General features: G+C 52.3%; 1 pseudogene; it reads right to left on the bottom strand.

The window, feature by feature from the left end:
* Window positions 1–227: 227 nt before the first annotated feature.
* LOC126913607 (olfactory receptor 14C36-like) lies at window positions 228–3,751 on the bottom strand (annotated as a pseudogene).
* Between the last annotated feature and the right edge of the window lie 6,582 nt (window positions 3,752–10,333).

Raw genomic sequence — 10,333 nt, 5'->3', positions numbered from 1 at the left:
TTCTCATCCTAATCCAAAACATAGCACCCTACCAGCTACTAGGAGGAAAATTAACTCTGTCCTACGCTGAAACCAGGACAAACGCTGTACATAAGGGTCACAACTTGCCTGAGATTAACTTGAGTTAAGCTAGAAAAGAGAGATAGACAGTTCCTTACTAAGTAAATACTACAACTAGAATCAGTTTCTTCAGCTGTGGCTTTCAGCTCCTGGTTCCTCATGCTGTAGATGAGGGGGTTCACTGCTGGAGGCACCACCGAGTACAAAAATGACACCACCAGGTCCAAGGATGGGGAGGAGATGGAGGGGGGCTTCAGGTAGGCAAATATGGCAGTGCTGATAAAGAGGGAGACGCACGGCCAGGTGAGGGAGGCACGTGGAAAAGGCTTTGTGCCGGCCCTGCTCAGAGGGCATCCTCAGCACTGCCCTGAGGATCTGCACATAGGACAGCACAATGAAGACAAAACAACCAAAGCTAAAGAAAACTAAATACAAGTGCCCCAACTTCCCTGAGGTAGGCATCTGAGCAGGAGAGCTTGAGGATCTGGGGGATCTCACAGAAGAACTGGTCCACAGCATTGCCTTGGCAGAGGGGCAGGGAAAATGTCGTGGCCGTGTGCAGGACAGCATTGAGAAAGCCACTGCCCCAGGCAGCTGCTGCCATCTGGGCACAAGCTCTGCTGCCCACGAGGCTCCCGTAGTGCAGGGGCTTGCAGATGGCAACGTAGCGGTCAGTAGGCCATGATGGTGAGAAAACGAATACTCCGCTCCAACAAAGAAGACAAACAGAAAGACCTGGGCAACACACCCTTGATAGGAGATGGCCCTGGTGTCCCAGAGGGCATTGGCCATGGCTTTGGGCAGAGTGGTGGAGATGCAGCCCAGGTCGAGGAGGGCGAGGTTGAGGAGGAAGAAGTACATGGGGGTGTGGAGGCGGTGGTGGCAGGCTACGGCGGTGAGGATGAGGCCGTTGCCCAGGAGGGCAGCCAGGTAGATGCCCAGGAAGAGCCCGAAGTGCAGGAGCTGCAGCTCCCGCGTGTCTGCGAATGCCAGCAGGAGGAACTCAGTGATGGAGCTGCTGTTGGACATCTGCTGTTTAGAGGCATCGGGTTCTGCTCAAAGAATAGAAAGACAGTAAGAATGTACAACCGACTTACTAGAGGGAAACTGATACCATTTCTCATTTAAACCTCCCCAAATGATTCTCCACAGCCAGGCAGGCATATGGCAGGTCCCTTTCCTGAGTTCTACTTGGTCCTGCCTTAGGGTGTCCCTGGGAGCAGGAGACTTTGCTCTGGGCAATGGTAGAGTCAGTCCTGTCCTACAGGCAGAGATAAAGAGGAATTTGGTGTCATCTCAGCTTTACTTTACTCCTAATATCAAAGACTTTCGCCCCAGTTTGGCTCACATTCAAACCAACTGCTGAGGAGTGCTGTTGGGATTTTTTTTTTATTTTGTATTTTTTATTCTAGCTGCCCCAACACACCTGAAGGCTGTTTTTAAGTCAGAAGTCCAGACATCTCTCCTGCACTCCAAGTAAGACCCTGTGGATCCTCAGAGACAAAGGGACTGTACCCTTACAGCCCAGAGTCCTTTAGAGTGTTAAGGCCCTAAGTCCATCAGTCCTGCTGTCAGCTGCCCTCTGCTGGCGTTTCTTTGATCTACAGGACAGTTGCACTCAGAAGTGCATCTCAAAAAAAACCTGGACGCTGCTGAGAGCAGAGGAATCCAGGCTCCAAGTGCCCATCTCCAGACCCCCCACCCTGTCCCCGTACTCCCCTTCCCCCAAGCACCCCGACGGGCTCACTCCATGGGCAGGTGAAACCCCCATCCCCAGGCAGCCTGGGAACAAGACCAGCAGCAGCACGGCCAGGTGCAGAAGCCAGGAGGAATGGCAGCGTGCTGCTGCCAGGGGAGGCAAGGCCAGGGAGGGACAGACGGACACTCAGCAGACCCTCCTGGGCTGCAGCTCTGCCTGCAGAGGAGGCAGCTCCTGCTCATTGCAAACGATCTGTGCTCACCTCAAGCCTGCAGACACCTCCCAAAGGCAGGGCACTGGGCATCGGAGGGCTTTGTAGCTCCTAAAGATCAGCTAGGATAAAGCCTGAGAGGACCACAATGATGATGTTGGTGCAGTTTGTGGGCTGAGGTGTGGGAAGGGACTTTATGAAGTTCATTGATGGCATATTGGTCCCTCACTGCAATGCTCCAGGAGTCTCAGTCTCCTGTACAATCCTGACAATCCATTACCATGAAACCTGCCTCCCCTCCACTGGAGGAATCAGAAAGCACAGGCTGCAGAAAAAGGCTTGCATTTCAGGTAGCCCCTGCCTTGGTCTTTCTCTTGAAACATCCAACCATAAATGCCATTCTCTAAAGCATCTTCTACTGCCTCGCTGGAGAAACAGAGAGACCCATCCTGACAGATGCTATCAGCCATCGGATGTGCCAGCTGTAGAAGACCCCTCTGGCAACCCCACCTGCATGGCCCTGCTGCCAGAGACTCACGGTGCCAAGAGCCTGCAGATCTGTCCTGCCACACGCTGCCCTCTGTTGCTGCGCTCCTCACTGCCTCCAAGCCCTCTCTCCTTGTCTCCTCTCCCCGTGCCAGCTGCGGTCAGAGCCCCCAGCCCTGCTGCGCTGTGCAGAGGAGCTGCTCCTGGGCAGAGCTGTCTCTCTGCAGCGCTGCCCGCTTGCCAGGAGCTCCCCTTGGGCCCAGGAGCCCGGCCCAGCTCAGCAGCACAGCACCCGACCATGGCATCGCTTGCTCTGTGCCATTGGGCTCCCTCGAGGTGTCCCCAAGGCCTCAGGGCTGACAGCTCCCGAAGGCAGCAGGGTCTCTGCTGGGCTGTGGTGCTTGGAGCAGACTGAAGTCATCACCGAGTGCCCTTCTCTGAACACAGGAGAGATGACTTTTACAAGTGTGATTTGTGCTGTTGGACTGTTGTTGTCAAACATGTTGTGCTTTAACCTGTCAGGCACCGAAGCAATACAGAGCAATACAGAGCTGTTAGCTCACACCCACCACTCAAAAGCTTATTTGTTGAAATACAGACAGTTTAAAAAGACAGAAAATAAAGATAGAAGAATAACAGTAACACTAATAATAAAGAATAACACATTTTATTATTATTATTCTTACATGTATAACGCAAGTGATGCAGAATGCAATTGCTCATCACAGACTGACCGATGCCCAGCCTTTCCCCAGGCAGGGGTCCCCCTGAACCTGGCCACTTGCACTTCATGTATCCCTGCCTCTAGGATGGAGGTAGATTTTTGCATCCCATTTTCTCATGGCCTCTTCATGGTCACACAGTTAAAACCACAGGGCTGCACGTAGTATGCACGCACTATATCAACTTTCTTGGGCAGATGGATACTTACACCTGACAGCTGAGCTATTGGTTCGTGCAGGTGGGGAAGAAGATGTAGCCTCTTGTACTTGTTGGAACTCATGAGAAAGTTTCTCCGTAGATGAGACACAGGCTCATAGGGAAGAAGAGAGACTTTCTTTGTAATGCTGTAGTTGGCTAGCCGATTCATCCCATGTGGGTTCCTCTTGGTCTTTCCAGGTCATAACTGCCAATGAGTTGGCATATGATGATGGTGCGCTCTGTACAAACGTCTGCCACATGGGTCGTGTGCACTTGACTTCATCTGGATCTTTGGACAGCTGTTTGTTGTCTAGGTTACTATCAATCACCTCCAACATGGCTAATTCCCTCAGGTACCGGATACCCCTCTGCATGGTGGTCCACTTTCCTGGTTGACATACAAGATCTTTCTTGAAGGGATACCTTTCCTTCAAGCATGACAGGATTAAGTTCCTTGTGTCCTTTTCCAATGGCTTTGTCAATCAAAATCCGGCTGCTTGGCTTCCCTGCCCTCTAATTCCAGGCTACTGGCCCTGTTCTCCCAGCACTGGAGCAGCCAGGTGACAATGTGCTCACCAAGATGATGGCTGAAATCTTTTCCCATATCTCCTAGCTAACACTGGGATAGGGACCAGTTGGTTTCTGATGCTTATATGATCTCTTCTTCTTTGTCCTCCTGCTTCCATGGTGGCCCAACTTTGGAGAAACCTGCCTTATCTTCTTCTCCCTCCTTTCTTGTCTGCGTAGGAGTTTCTTTCCTTTCTAAAGCAAAAACTGACTTCCCACACCCATTGTTTTCACTTTCATAAAGAGGCAACGGATACTGGCACAGGCTGGTTCTCTGGCCCAGCCATAGAGGCCCCTTGCAGGGGCTGGAGTGGCTGCAGGGCCCATCACAGGAGTTGTTCTGGCTGCAGGGCCTTTCAGAGGAGTTGGAGTGGCTGCAGGGCCTATCGCAGGTTTTGGAGTGGCTCTAGGGCCTGTCACAGGGGTCGGTTTAACTTTGGGTGCACCTCAGGAGCCTGGAGTGCCTGCAGTGCTTGTTGCAATGTTTGGAGTGGCTTTGGACAGGCTATATGCCTGTCCTGGAGGAGAAGGGGGAGGTGCAGGAGAAAGAGAGAGGGAAGAAGTGGTGAAAAGCATCCCCCACTGTCCATCCCAGTTCCAGCCACCATCACCACCCGCCCTGCATACATTTCCTCCCCGAGGAGAAAAGGCAAAGAGTATAAAAGAGTGTAATTCTAAATAATTTTTAAGAAATGAAGAGGTGATTCCTGAGGTATTGAGGGGCAGTAATTTTATCCTGTCAGAAGTCAGTGTTATCCAATACAGCAAAAGATTAACCTTAAACCTGCCCCCAGAATTGATGAACAGCATGACATGGAAGACAGACAGTTAGCAATGTGCTATACAACACAATTCCGAAAACAAGCACAACAGACCCCAGATCAAAAAGATCGACATTGTGATCAGCAACCGTTAAACTGATCTAATGCTTAGAACAACTTACTTTTAAAACGCTCTGGTCAGATCTGTCATCTCAACCTTTGTGCTCCACGCTAGGCACCAAGAAGACGTGCTGTGGTTTGACCCGGCAGGCAGCTCAGCACTACAAAGCTATTCATCCACTGGGATGGAGGAGAGAACTGGGAAGGGAAAAAAAAAAAACAAAACCAGTTTATAGGTTGATATAAAAGCAGATTCATAAGACACAAAGGAAATAATAAGAATAATAACAACAACAACATAATAATAGAATATATTTTTATTATTATTATTATAGACACAAATAGACTAAGGAAATGATATTTTTTGAGCATATCAAAAGACAGAAAAGACAGGTAGTGGTGATTAATTGGAAAGTGCTGGACCTGAGCATGACAGACATGGTATGGAGTAAGCAGTGAATATTGTCCTAGTTTTTGCTGCAAAAGAGTAAATTTTTCTTCCTAGTAGCTGGTATGGTGCTGTGTTTCATATTTACAGAATTACAGAACAGTTTGGGTATGAAAGGACCTTAAAGATCACAGAATTCCAACTCCCCTGCCCTGGGCAGGGACACCTTCCACTAGACCAGGTTGCTCAAAGCCCCATCCAACCTGGCCTTGAACACCTCCAGGGATGGGGCATCCACAACTTCTCTGGGCAGCCTGTTCCTCACCACCCTCTGAGTAAAGAACTTCTTTCTAATGTCTGATCTGAATCTACCCTCTTTCAGTTTAAACCATTACCCCTAGTCCTATCACTGCTCTCTTGGATGAAGAGTCCCTCCCCAGCTTTCCTGTAGGCCCCTTTAGGTACTGGAAGGCCACTGTAAGGTCTCCCCGGAGCCTTCTCTTCTCCAGGCTGAACAACCCCAACTCCCTCAGCCTGTCTTCAGAGGAGAGGTGCTCCAGCCCCTTGATCATCCTCGTGGCCCTCCTTTGGACTCATTCTAATAGATCCCTGTCCTTCTTGTGCTGGGGGCCCCAGACGTGAATGCAGTACTCAAGGTGTGGCCTCACCAGGGCCGAGTAGAGAGGCACAATCACTTCGCTACTCCTGCTGACCACCCTATTCCTGGTAGAAGCCAGGATGCTGTTGGCCTTCTTGGCCACCTGAGCACCCTGCTGGCTCATATTCAGCCGACTATCCACCAATATCCCCAGGTCCTTTTCCCCTGGGCAGCTGTCCAGACACCCTTCCCCCAGCACTATCTTGGGCTGTTGTGCCCCAAGTGCAGGACCCGGCACTCGGCCTTGTTGAACTTCATACAGCTGACCTCAGCCCATGGGTGCAGCCTATCCAGATCCCTCTGCAGAGCCCTCCTACCCTTGAGTCGATCTACACTTGCATCTAACTTGGTGTCGTCTGCGAACTTACTGAGGGTGCACTCGATCCCTTCATGCAGATCACTGATGAAATTATTGAAAAAGAAGATACAGCCAATTTTTAACCCAATAAAGCATACATCCATCCTGGCCTTGAGCAGCCAGTTTCCCCAGGAGAATGCTGGGGGAAACAGTTTCAAAAGCCTTACTGAGGTCTAGGTAGACCACATCCACAGCCTTTCTCTTCTCCCCTGAGCACATCACCTTGTCTTAGAAGGAGATCAGATTTGCCAAGCAGGACCTGGCTTTGGTAAACTCACGCTGACTGGGCCTGGTCACCTGGTGGTCCTGTAAGTGTTACGTGATGGTACTCAAGATAATCTGCTCCATGAGCTTCCCCAGCACCGAGCTCAGACTGACAGGCCTGTAGTTGCCCAGATGCTCCTTCTGCCCCTTCTTGTAGGATGGCCGTCACATTTGCTAGTCGCCAGTCAACTGGGACCTTGCCTGATAGCCAGGACTGCTGATAAATGATGGAAAGTGGCCTGGTGAGCACTTCTGCCAGCTCCCTCAGTACCAACACGTGGATCCCATCTGGCCCCATAGACTCGCATACATCTAAGTGGAGTAGCAGGTCTCAAAAGTTTTCCTCATGGATTATGAGGGCTTCATGCCACTCGCTGTCCCTATCTACCAGTTCAGGAGTCTGAGTACCAGGGGAACAACTGTTCTTGCTGCTGGAGACTGAGGCAAAGGAAGCAACAAAAACCTCAGCATTTTCCTCATCACCTTTACCTATGTTTCCCCCCACAACCTATAGAGGATGAAGACTCTCATTACTCCTCCTTTATTATTATTATTTTTTTTCAATTTCATGAATTAAAAAAAAAATCATTATTTTTTTAATTATCCTTAATAGACAGGTTGGGCTCCAGCTGGTCTTTTGACCTTCTAATTTTGTCCCTGCACAGCCTCACAATATTTAGAATGTGGTTCCAAACACAATGGCAGCATGCAAGAGAAGGAAGCAGAGGAAATGTAGAATCCGGTGGAATTCCATCCCCTATCATTCTGTGATACTGTGCTGCAGTCTTATTCCACTACATCCTGTATTGTCCAAATTGTCCTGCAATTGTTGATGCAGTTATCTTGTAATAGACAGCATAACCAGGGTGAGCCATCTGCCTGCAGATATTAACAGCTGACATGAATGGAGCATCAGTCAGGAAGAACCTTGAGAAATCCCAGGATTTCTCCTGCAGAAACCTGTTGACATTTGCAAGGAGAAGAGCCCAGTCCTGCAGCAGAGGAAGAGGAACCCCACCCATCAGGGCAGACTGGGACCCTGCTGAGGGAGCAGTGCCCAGGAGGAGGAGGGCCTGGGCACCACGAGGGATCCCATATGAGCTACTCAGCTAAGACCCGGTGTGACACCACAGCGGACAAGGGCTTGCAGCCAGCAGGGAAAGAGGTGCAGGTCTGGGAGACACTAAGATACTCTGGTCTTCAGGGGAGCAAGGACATAGGCAAGGTTAAAAGTCCCAACAGGACCCAGGTCTTTGTGTCCATGGCTCTGGCTGTTGTCTCTGCCACTGAGGCCTAGGAGGAGACAGCTTATCGGTAAAGCACCAGGGCCTCATTGCCTCCTCGCCCCCACCCATGAACCAGGCAGGGCTCGGACCCTTCTCCTGCACTTGCCCATGCACATCCCCATCTCCTCCTGCCCCAGGAAGAGCCCTGAGCAGTGTGTGAAGGGAAAGGATCTCCCTTCCATGGTGCCAGGGGACAAGGCCTGACCCTTGTGCTTGGTGAAACACATCCAGTTTGGAAAAGTGACATCAGGGTCACCTTCACACTGCCTTTGTCCAATTGTCCTCACTGCCTCCAATGCTCTGCTCTAACGGAGCTCCAAGGGAGGCTGTGTCAGTGCTGGCCCTCAGGGGGACACTGCAGGAAACTTGCCTCTGACTTGGACTTCTGGAGAGATGTCTTCAATTGTCTCTCAGTGCCTGAGGTTCGTGGGCTCCTCCCCAAAGCCCCCCGAGGGGGGATTGCAATGCCTTGGGCTGGGCGTCTGGTGCTGAGCTGGGCCGGGCTCCTGGGACAGAGAGAGCTCCTGGCAAGAGGGCCGTGGTGCAGAGAGACAGCTCTGCCCAGGAGCAGCTCCTCTGCACAGCGCAGCAGGGCTGGGGGCTCTGACCGCACGCACCCAGGCAGAAAGGGATTCCAGGCAGCCTGGAGGGTGCGGGCAGACGAGAGCTCAGTGCAGGAGAAACCTTCACAGCCCTGCCCTCGGGAAGTCTCTGGCTGCAGGACAGTGCAGGGCAGGTTCCTGGAAGGGGCTCCTGGGTCCGGGACATCTCTGCCTGGCCAGGAGCTGCCAGGATGTCTCTCGTGGCTTGTGAAGTGCGAGGAGAAGGTGCTGCAGGGCAGCCTTGGGCAGAGGAAGGGGAAGGCAGGGGCTGCCTGCAAAGACAAGGCACTTTCTGCAGTCTCTGCCTGCCATTTCCTGCTCTGATTCTGGGGCAGGCTCTGTGTTAACAGAGTTGTAGGGATTGCACAGGTGATGGAGCTTCCTACTGCATTGACCCGAGACATAAAGAGGTTAGTGAGGAACCTGAGAATATCCCTTCCCTTCTCCCTGCTTACAGACTGCACCAGGGCTTTTCTGAGCTGGTCTTTAGGACCTGCAGACAGGGAGATGTCCCCAGAGCTGTCCCCATCCCCGCGAGGTGTCTGCAGGGCAGAGCTGGGCACACAGCGGGTGGGATGGGGTCTGTGAGCATGGACGGGAGGAGACGTGGGGACAGAGAAAGAGCTGCTGGCAGGGACAGCTGCAGGCAGCAGGGACATGGGCAGGCGGTGAGAGGGAGCTGCTCCCTCCCTGCCATCCCCTGCAGGGCAGGCGCCTTCCTTGCAGCAGCCCCTGGTCTCCTCTTCCCCTCACAGCTTCTGTCATGGCATGTATAATCTGGGGGAGGTGAGAATATGGGGTGTCTGAACCCTACATCTCAGTGGAAGTAGACACATTTGCTGCAGGCCCCCTCCACCTTCCTCCACGGAAGCAGGCACAGAATCACAGAATCATAGAATATCCCGAGTTGGAAGGGACCCACAAGGATCAGCGAGTCCAGCTCCTGGCTCCACAGAGGTCTTACCCCCACATTCCTACCATACGACAAGGAGCACATTCCAAAGGCTTCTTGCACTCCAGAGCTCTTTTCCCTCTGCTGGCTGTGCCGGGCAGATGGCACAGGGGTGTGAGGACAGGCTCTACCTCACCGACACCGCAGCCTCGGCACCGCGTTGGGTCCGCCCTGCCTGCCCATGCCTGCTTCTCTCCCTTGCCCAGCGTGGCAGCTGCTGGTGCCTGATTCTGACAGGGAGTGCTGTGCACGGAGGGTGAGGCAGGAGGAGATGCTCCCTGCTCTCTCTGCCAGACACCGGTGGTCTGTGAGCTGATTTCCTCTCTCAGGGTGGGGAATAGAGAAGACACACACGGAGTCACACGGCCAAACACCCCTCACTCAACAGAGGGATCCCCTTCCCTGGAACCCTCCTCCAAGCACATGGCTCTGATGGCACCTCTGTGTACCACTGCTCTGGAGCAGAGGTGGCCCATTGGGAGCTGCTGGGCAGAGGCATCTGCAGTGTACAGGACACTCAGCCAGCACAGAGCAGGGCTCCAGAAAGGGAAATAGACAGAGGTCCTCTTGGAAAAAGGGAATGTATGGCTTTAATTGGGAATTAATTGAATTTTGCTCACAGACTTTACTCATAACACTCTCTTTCTTTATTTTTTTGACTTTTTTTTTTTTTTTTTGTCATTTGGCAGTGTCCATGACCAAAGACAGGAAATGCCCAACAGCAGCTCTGTGAGCGAGTTCCTCCTGCTGGCATTCGCAGACACGCGGGAGCTGCAGCTCCTGCACTTCGGGCTCTTCCTGGGCATCTACCTGGCTGCCCTCCTGGGCAACGGCCTCATCCTCACCGCCGTAGCCTGCCACCACCGCCTCCACACCCCCATGTACTTCTTCCTCCTCAACCTCGCCCTCCTCGACCTGGGCTGCATCTCCACCACTCTGCCCAAAGCCATGGCCAATGCCCTCTGGGACACCAGGGCCATCTCCTATCAAGGGTGTGCTG

The sequence above is a fragment of the Cygnus atratus genome, chromosome 31 (genome assembly GCF_013377495.2).
Source record: "Cygnus atratus isolate AKBS03 ecotype Queensland, Australia chromosome 31, CAtr_DNAZoo_HiC_assembly, whole genome shotgun sequence".
In the NCBI taxonomy this organism is placed as follows: domain Eukaryota; kingdom Metazoa; phylum Chordata; class Aves; order Anseriformes; family Anatidae; genus Cygnus; species Cygnus atratus.
The sequence above is the reverse complement of the archived record's forward strand: the minus strand, read 5'-3'. Positions and strand labels throughout refer to the sequence as shown.